Here is a 17,869-nt window from a genome sequence, read left to right on the forward strand (position 1 = left end):
CAGAGACGCGAACCCGGTTCCCCAGATTACGAGTCCACCACTCTTAACCACTACAGCACACTGGCACTCACTGACACCACAGAGCCCAAAAGACATAATTTTTCAGAGCCATGCTCTCACAGCTCCCAGAAATGTGTGTTTGGGGGCACCACGTCAGATGTTGAATTGGGAAGGGGGGGATGATGTAGATTTTGACAGCGGGAGAAAAGAGGATCTGGTATCCTTAATGCATGGATTTTTCCTTTTTCCTTCTTGAAGTAACAGCTTCCTTCTTATGTGTATTCCTTCCTGGGGGTGGGTGGCGGATGGGGAGATAATAAAATCTCTGGTGGAGTATGTCAAAAGTTACTTTATAATCCGAGGATAATCAAGAAGGCCCTTCTATTCCAGCTTAGTGGTTCCGCCACCCTCAGACCTTGTAATTGCAGGCAAAAATGCTTTCCATTTTCAGGTCAGTTTTTGATAGAAATTAAATGTAACAATTAAAGAGGCCTGAGTCAGGGTTGCCATGGAAACATGGTTTGTTTTTAGCCGTCATCTGGGTGTTCGGCAGTCTTAGCAGACCCCTTCTGGCTTTCTTTGCTGCCACTTCCAGCTCCAGCTAGACTTTTGGATGGGTGGGAGGGCTGGAAGAAGCAAGTTATTTTTTCCCCCATATCTAAGAGGAAGGTTGATGCAAGGGCATGCAAGGGTAGGGAACTGTGCTGAGGATGGGGCAGAAATTCACTTCAGTTTGCATTTAAAGGCAAACCTCTTTAATTCTCACTTCCCGTAACAACATGCAAACCGAGACATAGCCAGCGTTCAAGACCACATTTTGCCTAATTTTGCAAAGTAGTTTGCCCAGCCAAGTAGTGTGTACAAAAGTACATATACTTTGCTAGTTGTGCATTTTAAAAAGCCTATATCAGTGAAAATTTGAGAGAGAGAGAGAGAGAGAGAGAGAGAGAGAGAGAGAGAGAGAGAGAGAGAACATAATAAAAATATTTATTATATTAGGGGAAATTGCGTAGCAAAAGTGTGTGTATTAGGCAAAACTACTTTTTAAAATGTGATTGTTGGGAGAAATTTGCACTAAAAGACTGGTGAGTTTTCATAAGGACTTTTTTAAAAAAAAGAATTGCAGATTGATGTGGAAATGTGGGAGAATGGAACTGAAGACTGAAAAATGTGAAATTCAGATCCTCCAAGTGCCTTTGTTTTCCAGGGATAGTCCCAGATTTACAGAAGCCATCCCGGTTTCTGATTTGATCCCGGAATATCCCATTTCTCCTTAGGAAGTCCCCATTTTCATTGGAGAAATGTTGGAGGGTATGGAGTTATGTGACCACCAAGCCAAGGAGATAAATAACTATACAACTTTTAGAAGACATGTGAACGCAGCCCTGCATTGGGAAGGATTTATATATATATATATGTTGGAAGCTGCCCAGAGTGGCTGAGGCAACCCAGTCAGATGGGCAGGGTATAAATAATAAAATTATTATTATTATTGAATAGGACGTCCCTATTTTCATCAGAGAAATGTTGGATGGGATGGAAATGGAGAGAAACCAAAACTGACAGCTTTCAGTTTGGTTTGTAACTTGACCTTGGAACAGAATGAACCTTGGTCTGCTTCGTGAATGATTTACAGGGAGATTAGACAGGGAGAGTGTGACCTCCTTTCAATACCATTGACCATGGCATCCTTGTGTCAAACCTGCCTTCTCCAGGGATGCGATAGACCATGTGATAGGCCAGAAACACATCAGTCTGCAGATCTGGGACTCCTCTTCCCAAGCAAGTCCCACCTCCATAGTTTGTTCCTATTGGCCAGCTTATAGAAGAAATGACACAAGAAGCCCAAAGAAACCTGGGGACGGTGTTGGGTCAATGGCAACTCTCCTGTTGCTCCTGGATATGCAGATTACTTCCTCCCATCATGTATCAACTCTGATCTATCTTCCTGCTTAGTTGTTGTTGTTTAGTCGTGTCCGACTCTTCGTGACCCCGTGGACCAGAGCACGCCAGGCCCTCCTGTCTTCCACTGCCTCCCACAGTTTGGTCAAACTCATGCTGGTAGCTTCGAGAACACTAGTCAACCATCTCGTCTTCTGTCGTCCTTGTGCCCTCAATCTTTCCCAACATCAGGGCCTTTTCCAGGGAGTCTTCTCTTCTCATGAGATGGCCAAAGTATTGGAGCCTCAGCTTCAGGATCTGTCCTTTCAGTGAGCACTCAGGGCTGATTTCCTTAAGAATGGAGAGGTTTGATCTCCTTGCAGTTCATGGGACTCTCAAGAGTCTCCTCCAGCACCATAATTCAAAAGCATCAATTCTTCGGCGATCAGCCTTCTTTATGGTCCAGCTCTCACTTCCATACATCACTACTGGGAAAACCATAGCTTTAACTATACGGACTCAATTCCAGGTTCTGCATCCTTGGAAAGGTGCTCTGTCTTATGCTTTCCACCAGTTCTCATATGCCAGCTGCTCTGCCATGCCTAGAGAGGATGGGTAATGAAAGCACTGTAAGGTGTTATGATGCTTCTGGTCATTCTTGAAGGGTAGATCTTATGCAGGATTCTACTTCAAGGACTAATCTGATTTAAGAACTAAAGTTGAGGGTTTTCATCCAATCTATAATTTTTCCTGCAAAAAGTTCCCTCAACTTCTCTGCATGGGTCTCATTTCTCCTCAGACACAAGAAATAGATTATAAAAAGTGCTTCCATAATGAAGAATTATCCCTGATACAGACGTACAGAAATACAGTGGGTGGCGCTGTGGTCTAAACCACTGAGCCTCTTGAGGTTGCCGATCAGAAGGTCAGCAGTTCAAATCCATGCAACGGCGGTGAGCTCCCGTTGCTCTGCCCCAGCTTCTGCCAACCTAGCAATTCGAAAGCATGCCAGGAACCGCTGCAGCAGGAAAGTAAACAGTGTTTCCGTGCACTCTGGTTTCCATCAGTGTTCCATTGCGCCAGAAGTGGTTTAGTCATGCTGGCCACATGACCCAGAAAGCTGTCTGTGGATAAATGCTGGCTCCCTCGGCCGGAAAGCGAGATGAGCGCCACAACCCCATAGTCATCTTTGACTGGACTTAACTGTCTAGGGGTCCTTTATCTTTACCTTTTTTACCTGTATTCTATCAAATCAAATGCATTATAGTTACAACCAACAAAAAAGCAACATAGCATCTATGGGCTATGGGAATCCAGTCCTAGAATAGGGAGTTCTGAAAACCACCTCTCGTTCCTACCCCTGTTCCTTTAATCCCCTACAAATCTATCAGCCTCACCCTTTCTAAGGTATGCAAGTCATTACACTAGCTTCCAGCATCTCATTGGTCAAACAATGCTAATCTAACAACAATTTAAGGTAATAACTTAGGCTCATTAATTTCCATGTGTCTACTCTGAGTAGAACTTAGTGGGTTTTGAGAACTATTTGCATCCTTGAAAATGTGCAGAAATCTGGCAGTACTTTGGGTGATGATCTGGGGCCAATACTCATAAATTGCACTGAAAAGAGCAACTGAAGCAATGAAGCATGGAAACCTCCTCCTCGAAAAGAAATTAACTAAAAGTGGCACCAATCATTTTATTTACTTCAGCCATTTTTCTGCCCTACTCCGCAGACTTGGAGTGGGTCACAAATAAAAAATATTAATGTCAGCACCGGAAGCAGACATAAACATTGAGATTTAAAAAGGTCCTGTTACACTCTCGGCCCTCTTGCCACATCAGTTGAACTCCATCCATTAAAAGCTGGCCAACGTACACATGGCTAACATAGCTACAGGAAGATGTTCAGATTCAGGGTTTGACAGATCTCCAAACATATTAATCTCACATGGCTTTACAGTAGTTACTGAGTATTCCAAGGAAGGGCTGTAGCTCAGGGGAAGAGCATCTGTTATGCAGGCAAAAGGTCCCTGGTTATTGAACCCTGGCGTCTCTGAGCAGGACCGGGAGAGAAGCCTGCTTCAATCCTGCTGTCAGGAGTGAGGCCTTGTCAGCAGATAACACCTATGCTCAGAGATCTGCGCTGGTTGCCGATCTGCTATTGGGCCAGGTTCAAGGTGTTGCTATTAGTATACAGTAACTTGGGACTATTTTTCCTGCAAAATCACCTTACCCCACATGTGCCCACTCAACCACCTTAACTGGTGGAATTGAAATTACTGCAGGTGCCACCTAATTGTTGTTGTTGTTGTTTAGTCGTTTAGTCGTGTCCGACTCTTCATGACCCTATGGACCAGAGCACACCACGCACTTCTGTCTTCCACTGCCTCCCACAGTTTGGTCAAACTCATGCTAGTAGCTTCGAGAACACTAGTCAACCATCTCATCCTCTGTCGGCCCCTTCTCCTTGTGCCCTCAATCTTTCCCAACGCCAGGTCTTTTCCAGGAAGTCTTCTCTTCTCAAGGTGGCTAAAGTATTGGAGCCTCAGCTTCACGATCTGTCCTTCCAGTGAGGACCCAATGCTGATTTCCTTCAGAATGGATAGGTTTGATCTTCTTGCAGTCCATAAGACTCTCAAGAGTCTCCTCCAGCACCATAATTCAAAAGCGTCAATTCTTCGGCAATCAGCCTTCTTTATGGTCCAGCTCTCACTTCCATACATCACCTAATACCTGATCCACATTTGTAAGAACTCAGTCATTGGTGTGGCAGCACCTGCACTTTGGAACTCCCTGCCTATTGATATCAAGCAGGTGCCTTCACTGTATTTTCCTGCTAAAAATGCTCTTGTCTAGATGACCCTATCCAGATGCTTAGAAATGCTGGTGTGAATTCTAATCTGTTTTAGCATTTTAGCTTCCAGTATGTTTTACTAGGGGACGCGGGTGGCGCTGTGGGTTAAACCACAGAGCCTAGGAGTTGCCGATCAGAAGGTCGGCGGTTCGAATCCCCACGACGGGTGAGCTCCAGTTTTTTGGTCCCTGCTCCTGCCAACCTAGCACTTCGAAAGCATGTCAAAGTGCAAGTAGATAAATAGGTACCACTCCAGCGGGAAGGTAAACGGCGTTTCCGTGCGCTGCTCTGGTTCGCCAAAAGCGGCTTAGTCATGCTGGCCACATGACCCAGAAGCTGTAAGCCAGCTCCCTCGGCCAATAAAGTGAGATGAGCACCACAACCCCAGAGTCGGTCATGACTGGACCTAATGGTCAGGGGTCCCTTTACCTTTACTGTTTTACTTATTGTGAAATTTTCCTGCTTTTAGGATTTTATATTTTTGTAAACCACTTTGAGGAGGGGTTTGCTTTTTTTTACAATCAAGTGGTGCATAAATTTTATGAAATAAAACAAACAAACAAACCCTGTGAGGCACTGCCAATAGATGGACCAATGGTCTGGTAAGGCAGTTTCCTGTGTTCCTCTGTTTATACTTAATGATTGGGAAATAATTACTCAGTAACTACCCCTTCCCTCCTTTTCATTGCTAGCTTGAGAAATGAAGTGCAGAATTTAGTGAGTGCTGGGCAACATCAGATAGCCTGTTAGGTGATTGACCATTACAGCTTGCAAAAAAACAACAACTGGAGAGGGTTGTCAAATACCCGGCCAGCCACCATGTACTCCCTACTTCTCCTGTTCAGGCTTTTGTTACATTAAGAAATAAAATCTGCTGTGCATGTTTGCGTACAGATAACCAATGAAATAAGATGTTGGGTGGGCGGATTTCATGGGATATTCTACCAACAACAAAGAGAATCTAATGTCATCAGAACTTGCTGGATCAAAGATCCATCTAACTTTGAAGAGTGTCCTGTCGCTGATACACAAGAAGCTCACAATGCATAATGCAGGCAGCCTTTCTCACTTGATGTTTGTCTCCAGCATCTGACAATTGAAGGTATACCACCTTTCAGCATTGTGGTTCCATTCTTCTGAAGCAGCCTTCTCCAAGCTGATGATGTTCTAGATGTTTTGGGACTTCAGCTCCCATCATCCTTGACCATCGACCATGCTGGCTGAGGCTGATGGGAGTTGTAGTATAAAACATCCAGAGGCCACCAGGCTGGGGAAGGCTGGTCTGGAGGCATGTGAGGCCTTCACTTAGCTCAAGCTGAGCTGGTCTGGATCTGGTTGACGCCTCAATCACCTGGAAACCGCATGCATGCTAGCTTGGGTTCCATGATGGAAGAAAATTGAATAGAGTGTTAATGCATTCCTCACTAGTAATGTGGCCCTGTAGAATGCTGGGCACCCCAAAAAGATGTCCAACCCCTGGGGAGAGAAGTGAGAAGCTGAAAACAGTATAATTATGAATTTCATAAGTGGTTTGGGCATAATAATGCATAATCAGTTTCATTGGGATTCTCCCAAGTTCTCGTGTTTTGAAATGATCATGATGATTAGCTCTAGTACTCAAAAAAACCCAAAAAAAGCTCTAGTAGATTTGATGATATTTCTGGGGCAGATCCAGGAACATAAGTGTATTTCAGTTAATGTTAAAGCATTCATTTTAAATGTATGTTAGTTGGTTGGTTGGTTGGTTGGTTGGTTGGTTGGTTTGTTTGTTTGTTTGTTTGTTTGTTTGTTTGTTTATTTATTTGAAGTAGACTGGGGGGGATTTAGAAACCCATATTTGTGACTGGTGGTGGAGATATCCTATTGGTGATACGATGTTATATGCAGCAAATCAAAAGGTAACCAAAGCCGATAGCTTTTAAGGCTTTTGACAACTGGAGAAGTGACCCCCCCCTTTTTTTTCCTTCAGCAAATTTTCTGTGAAAATTAGAAGCGGGAGGGGGGAGCATGTTAAGCAAACTGAGAGTGTGTTCCTTTCTTTTATGCACATTGGTTGTAGAGTCCATATCATAAAAAATAGATAAAAAGGAAAACAGCTTTGTTATCACTTCTAAATTGAACTTTGAATATATTTGCATAGAAATACTCCAAACAGAGACCTGATTTATACATTACGGATGCCAGCATGCAAGCAACATTGGGGGGGGGGCACGTCCTACATGTTAGCACAACTGCAGTGACAAAGACAGGAACCATGCGGTGAGTGAAGTTTCCTTGTCAGCGTAAAGCTTCTCTGAGGGCCAACTGCGTTTGGCATGGGAAACAATGGTTGATAATTCCACAGAGGCAAGAGGAAATTGAAGTGCCACTCAGCTTGACCTACTGCCCTTGCTAAGCCCCTGAGCAAGCTGTTATTGAGTGTTTTATTGCCTTGAAAGCATGCTCTGTTATACTTACAAGAAAGCACTACGTAATTATTTTCACAGCTAATATATGACATGATATCTGATGCCTCTTTTATAATCCCTGTTGAAATGATGGGGGAAATTCCCCCAAGCAGAGAGCCAGTGTGGTGTAGTGGTTAAGAGCGGTAGTCACGTAATCTGGGAAACCGGGTTCGTGTCTCCGCTCCTCCACATGCAGCTGCTGGGTGATCTTGGGCCAGTCACACTTCTGTGAAGTCTCTCAGCCCCACTCACCTCACAGAGTGTTTGTTGTGGGGGAGGAAGGGAAAGGAGAATGTTAGCCGCTTTGAGACTCCTGAAGGGGAGTGAAAGGCGGGATATCAAATCCAAACTCTTCTTCTTCTTCTTCTTCAAATCTGATTAGGGGAACAGATCTGTCTTCCTCAAACTTCAGGAAATGGTTCAGCTTATTCCACACCCAAACCAGGTTCTGCTGTGCGCCCCAAATGTGTATTAGGAGTTCCACATTGTTGCATGCCCAACAAAACCTGCTCCCAGTTAACCTCCAAGTACTGTGCCTCCTACCTACATAGCCACACTGCTGCTTGGGTGATATGCTTAGCTAAAGGGTGAAACAGGTTCTGTGGTCAGGTAAGTAGTAGCAGAGCTCAGTGTTTGAACAGACAGTTTTATCTCAGGCTAAAGAAAGCATTTGAACCAGAATCACTTATGCAATATGTAAATATGAATTTCCTCCAGTTTGCATGAATTATTTTGAACACAGAATCAAATTAATCTTGGTGCCTAATTCAGATTTCCCACCCCCCCACCCCCCTCTTCCATACAAAAGTCTCACTGGCATAAACAAGTAGCAACATTAGGCTGAGCAGACCAGAAAGCTTGTTGTTTGGCTCTGATAAATATGGATGGCGTGTATCGCCAGGAAACACAAAGCCCACATCAATACAACTTGCCATATTAAGGAAAGTCATTTTGCAAATAAGATTTTAAAGTGGTATAATACACATCAAGATTTTTCAATACCTAATCAGCAATGTAGTCATTTGAAGTAACAGCAAAGGTAATTCTGCAATGGAAAGATGGGGCTGGGGCTTTAAACAAATGGCCTTTGAGTGGCAATATATCATTACATTAATCAATTGTTGGCACCTTGTTGCTTTCCCCTGTCTTCTCTCATCCAAATCTCATGCATTTGCTCTTTGCTTGTAACCACATGTGAGGGGAAAACCCTGAGCAAACCAAAGAAGAAATTTTACTGAATGCACACTGGATAATTGAATGCACAGTGGATATCTGCAAGCAATTGAGTATACAAGGCTGCTATCTAGCATGTACAGTAATAAAAGCCATCAAGTCCAGGTCATGACCTGGTGAGTGATGGTCATGGACCTCCATGGTTCATGGAGAAAAACCCTATCAATTGTAAAGCAGCTAAATTGCTGCAATGTACTCTGTGTAGAGCTTCTCTTAAGCCTGGCCCTGAAACTTCAGCTAGTGCAGAATATATAGTAGCTGGACTGCTAATGGGGGTAGATGGTTGGATAGCATATGATACCTCTGTTGAAACATCTGGCTGCCCATATGCTGCCAAGGCAAGGATCCTTGGGTCCAGGATACCTTAAGGCAGGCATCCCCAACCATCAGCCCTCCAGATGTTTTGGCCTGCAACTCCCATAATCCCTAGCTAACAGGACCAGTGGTCAGGGATGATGGGAATTGTAGTCCAAAACATCTGGAGGGCCGAAGGTTGGGTATGCCTGCCTTAAGGTGAGCCTTTATACCCCACCTCAATCACTGATATCATCCTTTGTTACAGAGACCTCCTTGTCCTCAACCAAAAGAGAGCCATTTAGTGTTGCTGGTTCAATGCCATGGAAGCGTTCTTCCAGCAGAAATTCAAAAAAACATTCTTGCTTATGACTTTCAGTGACATCTTGTAGACCTTTTTTTTTTTTTTAATGCCAACAAGCCCATGCAGCTGTTTAAAATTATCTTGCGTAGCCATCCATTTTAATGATTGTTTTGCACAATTTTTAATGGCTCTTTAATGCTTTTCCGTCACTGCACACAGCCCTGATATTTTATGAGAGGGAGGTATGTGCGTAAATAAATAGGACCACAGCACACCTTAAACTGAGTCAGACCATTGGTCCATCTAGCCGTGTGTTGTTTGTTTTAACTGGCAGCAGCTCTCCGTCCTTTCTACTCAAGATGTTTCTGAACAGTGAAATCATGGATTAAGGCAGGCACCATGGACAAGCAGCCAAAGCCTGGGTTCTGTCACTGAACAATGTTCCCTTCCCCGAAAGCAGCAGACCTTTCATTATCAGAATATGTGGGCAAACAAGAATGAGTGGCTCCAGCCAGCATTATCCTACGCTTTTCAGAGCTTCGTGGTATTGTGTGTTCACATGACCGTTCCCAGAATAGCTCCCCAGCTAGAAGCTGGCTGCAAAGAGCTCTGCGGCCTTTGTGAGCAAACGCAGAGCTTTTCTACATGCTTTGAGGATGGAGAAAGGCCCCCTAGTGGGGATGGACAAATTTGTTCTCTCTGTTTATCATAAAATAAAATAGAAATTTAGTTAAGTTCTCCACATTTCCACATCAATTTCCAATTTTTAAACCCTCGTGAAAATTCATCAGTATATCAGAATGAATTTTTCCTAACGTGCATATTTTCGTATGCAATTTTGCCTGATATACACATTTTTGGAAAGTAATTCTCCCTAACATAATGCATCTCTATGTTATGTATGTGCATTTTTGTACACATTACTTAGCTCTGAGAACTGCACTGGAAAATATGGAGAAGTGCGAATTTTGAAGGGTGGCTGTCCTTCAACTCTTCTATTTCGGAAAGTGCAAATTCAGTAAGTTCACTTTCCAATGCAAATTGAATTTCTCCCCGTCTCTACCCCTTGGTCACCTTGTTATTCCTACTCCTATTGGGCTGAACAATTTGTGGTGGTGGTTGGAATTCCTTGCTCCTCGTGGAAGAAGCAGGGGGAAAAGGATGATTATTTTGTGGAGAGTGAAGATCTTCCCAGGATGGATTGATGTGGGGATTGGTACAGCACTCAACCAGATAGGCCAGGGTTTCCCAAACTTGGATCTCCAGCTGTTTTTGGGCTACAACTCCCATCATCCCTAGCTAGCCAGGAATGATGGGAACTGTAGTCCAAAAACAGCTGGAGACCCAAGTTTGGGGAACCCTGAGATAGACCCTTTGGTCTAATCCAACACAGCACTATTCAAGGCCAGATTATCATTAGGTGGAGTGAGGTGACAGCCTCAGGCAGCAGATTCTGGAGGCTAGTGGTGAGGTGTCAAAGGACCCCTGGTGGTTCCAGGGTTTGGAAGACGCATGGGCAAGACACTATCTATGCCCCTCTCAATGAGTCAACCGAACCACCCTCCTTACCAGGTGTTGCTGTTGCTGTTCCTCATCGTTATTCCTACCTGCTTCCTTGCCAGTCAGAGAGAAACTCAGGGAAACCCTGGTCCCTCTAACTCACTATTGCTGACTGGCAGCTTCAGGCAAGGGTCACTCCCAGCCCTATCTGAAGATGCTGGGGATTGAACCTGAGACCTTCTGCATGCAAAGCAGATGGTCCGCTGCTGCTGAGTGGTGGTCCTTCGAAGCCAATAAACAGGCAAAGCAGAATGTGTTGCCTTTGCCACAGGTGATCATGCAGGTTACAATGCTGATGAGGAAGTGCAGGCTCAGGGGGAATGGCTCTTAACAGTGGGCCCCATGTAGGTATGTAGGACCTTGGCAAATGCTCAACCATGCTATCCCTTGATGCTAGCCCCGAACTTGTGAACCACATATAGTATCCTGAAGTTTGATAGTGGATGCTGTCACATTGTGAATGTTGAAGTGAGATGCAGCTGCCAGTCTGGTTGGCTTATGTGTCTAGAATGGTGGTGGTGCTGTGTGTGTGTGTGTGTGTGTGTGTGTGTGTGTGTGTGTGTGTGTGTCAGTGTCACCTTGTCCTTCACCTCCAGCAGTAAAATGTCTTTGGATGGTCCTGACAATTTCTTTCGGCTTCACATCCTTCGGAAGGAATTGCATTGCAGGATGAAGAAAAAAGCATGTTGGTTTTCAATGCGGAGGATCCATTTTCCAATTCCCATTCAGCCATGAACCCAGTCAGTAACCTTCAGCAAATTGTGAGAGTTAAAAGGTCCAATAAAAATGGCTAATAATAATAATAAATTAGTTTGACAGCAACAGAAGAGGCAGCTGATCAGAGCTCATATGACTGATGGTTCAATCTAGAGATCCTGGAAGAGGAGAAGGATCAGCTACTATTATATTCAGTGCTATTTTTCTGGAAAAAGAGGTGCTGGAACTCACCATCAACACCTCCCTCATTCTCTTAGAAAGACAGTGGTGCCCACCTGAGAGGTGCTGGAACTGAGTTCTGGCAGGGTCTGGCATTAAAAAAGCCCTGATTATATTACTGTTCCCCCCTTGCAGAGATATGGTACATATGGCATGGGAAAATCTGAAGGAGCGTCTCCACCCCCATCGTTCTGCCCGGACACTGAGGTCCAGCGCCGAGGGCCTTCTGGCGGTTCCCTCATTGCGAGAAGCGAAGCTACAGGGAACCAGGCAGAGGGCCTTTTCGGTGGTGGCGCCCGCCCTGTGGAATGCCCTCCCATCGGATGTCAAGGTGATGGACAACTACCTGACATTCAGAAGACATCTTAAGGCGGCCCTATTCAGGGAAGCTTTTAATGTATGATATTTTAGTGTTTTTTGGTTTCTGTGGAAGCCGCCCAGAGTGGCTGGGGAAACCCAGCCAGATGGGCGGGGTACAAATAATAAATTATTATTATTATTATTATTATTATTATTATTATTATTATTATTATTATTTAGAATAAATCTGCAGGGGACCCTAAACTGAGTGGGTGGGCTGTGATCTATTATTATTGTTATTATTTGTTACATTTGTTAGCCTATACACACAGAGAGAGAGAGAGAGTATGAGTTGATGTAATTAGATAAAATACAAACAGATAAAGAGCCATTAAACACCAGAGCATTTTAAAAAATAAATGCAAAATTCATAAAATGCTCTTCCAACAGCACAATAAGGAGGGCAACGTCTATCCTGCCCCGCAAAAGATGAACACCACACTAGAGGCTATCTTAACTACTAAAAGCATGTGTATAATAATTAAAAGATGTCTTAACAGGGCATCTAAAAGAATGACAATGATGGTATCTGGTGCTTCACTGGGGAAAACATTCCTCAAATGAAAAGGCTCATTCTTATGTGAGTGAGGGACACAGAGAAGGACCTCTGGTGAAGGTCATAGAGTTTGGGGTGGTTCATGTGAGGAGAGGTGGTCCTTGAGGTATTGGGGAAACTAGGCTATTTAAGGCTTTATAGGTCAATACCAGCACTTGAATCAAGCTGGAAAATTAATTGGCAGCCATTGCAGTTAGGCCAGAATCAGAGTAATATGCTCAGAACTTCTGTTCTCAGTCAATAGCACTCATACAATAGCCCTTATGGAGAATAACTCAGGTAAGGTCTCTGGATTCTGTTGAATGTATTTTTTTTATTAATGCTGACTTTCCTTTTCAAGTGTGAAACATCCAAGGCAGCTGACATCAACAACATTTTAAAAAAATCATTCACATAATATTATACAGCCGCCCCGCCCCGCCCTGCCCCCCAAAAAAACCTCAAGATAAACTCAATCAGCAGAGAAAATCATACTTTTTGCATCTCTGGGGAAATAGTCACAATCACATATCCCTGTTTAAGCAATAATTAGTCATCAATAGGAGGAGACATAAATGACTAGAGACAGAAAATATTCCATTAAGCTATGAAGCTAATTGATTGGGATATTTTACAAAGATGTAATTCAGCTTGTTGACTCTTCTGGCAGTCCTCTTTGCTGACTGGGCAATAGGGACAGTCTGGAGGTATCCTGGACTTATCAAAGCATTGAGAGAAAATGAAATCCTACATGCCTAAGTACCTAGTGACTGAGCGATGCAAAACCGCCCCCGCCCCCGGTGGGCAGCAGCAGAGCTTAACAGAGCAAAAGAGCCACTTTGCAGCCCATGCCAGCTAGGGTGGTAGTAGAGCAGTAAAATAATAGAATCATATTCCAAACCCCTGCAATGCAGGGATCTCAGCCAAAGTATCCATGACAGATGGCCATCCAACCTCTGCTTAAAAACCTCCAAGGAAGGAAATATTATAATATCTCCAAATCCTGGAGTTCTGCTGTGATAGAAGTCTTCCAAGTGAACCCCATCCCTTGAGGTTTTTCTCCAGATCCAGAAACAGCGAGTAACCATTCATCTTCAAATCAAAGAGTTCACCACACTTTTTTCCAGTTTGGGTAAATTTGTGGCCAATGTTCTAAGTTAGTTATTTTGCTTCTTTTATATTAGGCACCATATTCACTATGCATTTAAAGTGGTAGTCTCATACCACTTTCAACAGCCATGGCTTCCCACAAAGAATTTCGCAGTTCCTTCCTGGGAACTGTAGGAAAGATTGCTGCAAGTTGTTAGGAGAGCCTCTGTTCCCCTCTACCTGGCGGGGATTCCTCTTCCCAGGAAATTAGGAATTGTAGTTCTGTGTGGTGAATAGGAGCCTCCTAACAGCTCGCAGCACCTTTAACAAACTACAGATCCCTGGGTTCTTTGGAGGAATCCATGACTGCTTAAAGTTGTAAGATATGCCTTTAAATGTATTGTGCAGGTGGCTTCCTGCTGTTCCCCAAGAACTAGGAACAACACAATGCTATTTCCTCACTGGGAACATGATCCTGCTCATAGGATTGGCTCCATCACAAAATGATTGAAATATGGTTCATTCGTCTCTTTTAAATATGTCTATTCAGCCTTCGAGAGTAAAAGGGGGGGGGGAAACTCTCCCAAGGTGACTTGCATACAAACAAAAAAGCATAAAACTATAATATCCCATTCCAATAAAGTGCAAAGTCATTTTAAGAACCAGCAGTTTAAAACATTTCACAACCCAGCAACCGACTGATATAAAAGTAGCTTAAATACTTGAAGAAGAAACAATTTAACGACAGCAAGTAATATAAAACCATTTACACCCAGAAATTCAGCTCAGTGTCTCAGCTAAAGTCATCTTAGAATAGATAGGTTTTCAAGGCCATTAAAAAGTTAATATGGAGCCAAATGTTTATCTCATGAGAGGAAATTCCACAGATGTGGGGTCACCACCAAAAAGACTCCTGTGAGGAGATTGAGACTGAGGCAGTGCTCCCTGTGTTATGACCACAGTTGGAAACAGTTGTATGCTAGTAACACTTTATTGTGCTTTAGTACAGGGATACAGAAAACGTGGCCCTGCAGATACTGTTGGGTGGCAAATCCCATCTTCCCTGACTAGTGACCATGCTAGCTGAGGCTGATGGGAGATGGAATCCAACAACACGTCAAAGCCACAGGTTCCCCTGCTCTTCTTTATCAGGAGAGTACCCCAACTTCTCTCTCCCACTCCCATGTTCTGCAGCTCTCTACAACCCCTCCTTTGTAATCTCTCTCTTCCCATCTCAAAGGAGCATTACCCTCACTAATGGGCCAGTTAGTCTTGCAAAAGCCTAATGATTATTGGCTTGGGATGATGCCACAGAGGTGGTCTTTTCCCTGGTGGCACTGCTGTTATGGAATGCATTACCAGCTGAAATATAAGAGGCCCCATTTGAGGTTGCACCAGTTTACACAGGCATTCTCTTGATCTCTCAACCTAAATCTTCTGTTTTAATTACTGTTATTTTAGTGGGATTATTGCATGTTTTAATCATGGAAGTTTTATACAATGATGCTTGTGTACTTGGTTTTTAGACTTTTAGATGTTTTTAGATGTAATAATAAACATAAAATAATAATAGACATAGAGTAAGGTTACTAGAGGGACCAGGGTGGCACTGTGGTCTAAACCACTGAGCCTAGGGCTTGCTGATCAGAAGGTCGGTGGTTCGAATCCTCGCGATGGGATGAGCTCCCGTTGCCTGCTCCCTGCTCCTGCCAACCTAGCAGTTCGAAAGCACATCAAAGTGAAAGTAGATAAATAGGTACCGCTCCAGTGGAAAGGTAAACAATGTTTCTGTGCACTGTTCTGGTTTGCCAGAAGCGGCTTAGTCATGCTGGCCACATGACCCAGAAGCTGTACGCCGGCTCCCTCGGCCAATAAAGCTAGTTGAGCACCACAACCCCAGAGTCGTTTGCGACTGGATATAATGTTCAGGTATCCCTGTACCCTTTACTAAGGTTACCAGACATCCTCGTTTCCCGGGGACAGTCCCCAGATTTACAAAATCCATTGAAGTTGAAAAGAGTCCCTGGAGTCATTGAAAAAAATCTTGTAACCTTAACATAGAGTCAGGCAATAACTGTTATCATCTGGTACTTGCATTACATGAGAAAGTAACAAACAGTAACCTTTGACTATAGGATTAAGCCCAACTGAAGCCATTCAGCAACTGGAACTGGTAATGGACCTCATAACATGGCTGAAAGCTATAGACAAACTGATTACACAACTTCCACTTTGTGAACTTTAAGCAACCATTCCTAATAATCAGAATTCACCCTTGGTCTGGCCTTCCAAAAGCAGAATCATTTAGAACAAGGGTGGGGAACATGTGGCCCTCCAGATGTTGTTGGCCTCCAACTCTCATCAGTCCTATCCAGCCTGGTTGATGCTCATGGATGATGGGAGTTGTAGTCCAACAGTGTGTTTGGACAGGTTCTCCTGTCTGGTTTAGAATGAAATAGCCTCCAGCATATCAGAGTTAATTCCTGTGATTTCTGGTGATAAATTTTTAAGTGGTCAGCAAATATCAGTTTCACCCAGTATCATTCTTCCTGCACTGCTGCAAAACATGAGAAAGAGAGCATGGTTGTGCTTGTGTCCTATTTGTGGGATTCCCATAAGTTGAGAACAGAATGCAGGTCTACATAGGCATCAAGTTCCACAGGTTGTCGGATCATCCCTCGCAGTAACGGCACAAATTCTCTAAAAGCTGGCTGAAGTCATAGAACTGGTCCACGCATACTTTGATACATATCACTCAATTATTTAGCACCTTATGATTCACAGCTTAATATTTTATCTCATTTCATTTCATTTATGAATTGCTGCTCATGAACCATCCCGAAGCAATTAATATGTGAACGGACTCCATTGCAAAGTTTGGTTAAAGGTGATGTGCAGTGATACAAATATTGAAGTGTTTCCAATGTAGACTAAGTTAAAGTCCATGTGCGGAATGTTGTTGTGAAAGGGATCTCTTGATGAAGGGCAGTATATAAATTTAATAAACAAACAAACAAGGAACAAACTCCAGTATGTTACCAAAGATTGTCGTGCAACTGTTGCAAAATAAAAAGTACATTATCAAATATGGTTGGGCAACAAAATCAGCTGTTGCACCCAAGCTTCCACTAGCACAACCATTGCATTGAATTCCCATGTTGTGCAGCCTTTAAACTCTGCCATCTGCTTGCTGAAGGGCTCTTGCACTAGTGGACATAGAAAGTTGGATACTGCCCATTCTGTGGTTTATGAGCTGTGGTGGCTTATTCTAGAGATTAATTGGATTGCTTTAGTTTGTGTGTGTTCATTATAAAGTCAATTTTCCATTTCTGCCTTAATCTGCTATTTCTCCCCTAAGAAACTTTTTTTAAAAAGGCATTTTAATGGTTAATATTTGAATATGTGTTTTCTCACAAAATATGCATTTATAAATGTCTTTTTCTCTTCAAGTCTGCATTTATAAATATATATTATCCTTAAAAGATGTGTTTTGTTCTTTTCAACATGCATTTTGGTACTTTCATTTTTGAACCACAAATACATGACAAAATTTGGGGGTGGTGGTGGCAGCATGCCTAATTATTTCACAGGGATGGAAGGATACTTCATCAATTACTTTAGAGAACGGGTATAAAAAGCTGTATTTATAGCAGTTTCTGAGAAATGTATTCACTATTTGTGCACCATAAGAGGGCAAACAGAACCAGAAGTGTGGTGGAAATGTATGCTACATATGAATAATCAACCTGTTCAATTTCTTAGACCCTATAAATACGCATTTGTTCAGAGAACTTTGTAGTAATCTGCTTATCTCTCGCTCGCTCTCTCGTGTGTGTGTGTGTGTAATTATAATTTGTTGCTGCTGTTGTTGTTGTATTTCAGATAGTATGTACTTGCATTTTCCTTTATCATATAAAAATATATATTTTCAGGATGAGGAGGCAGGAAGTGCAGAATCCAAAGTATAACTGCAGAGGCAGATTTAGGGGAGTGCAACCAGTTCACCCACACTGGGCACCAAACCAAGGGGGCACCACAGAGGGCACAGCCACAAATGACAAACAATGGAAGGCAAGAAGCAGGGGGCACTGAATTCTGGCATCACACAGGGAGCCAATGGAATTTTAAAGCCCAACGTCCGCTTTATAACGGTTTTCTAATTCACTTACTGATTCTGGAGGCTTGGAAAAAACTCTTTAAGCTCCCCAAGCTTAGGTTCTATCTGCCCTATCCTTTTAAAGCAGTCTCATACTGCTTATATGGTTATGGCTTTCCCAAAGAACCCTGGGAACTGCAGTTTGTTAAAGGTGCTGTGAATTGTTAGGAGGTCCCTTGTCCCCTCCCAAAGCTACAATTCCCAGAGGGATTGATTG

Source organism: Podarcis bocagei, assembly GCF_964188305.1.
Source record: "Podarcis bocagei genome assembly, chromosome: 15".
Lineage (NCBI taxonomy): Eukaryota > Metazoa > Chordata > Lepidosauria > Squamata > Lacertidae > Podarcis > Podarcis bocagei.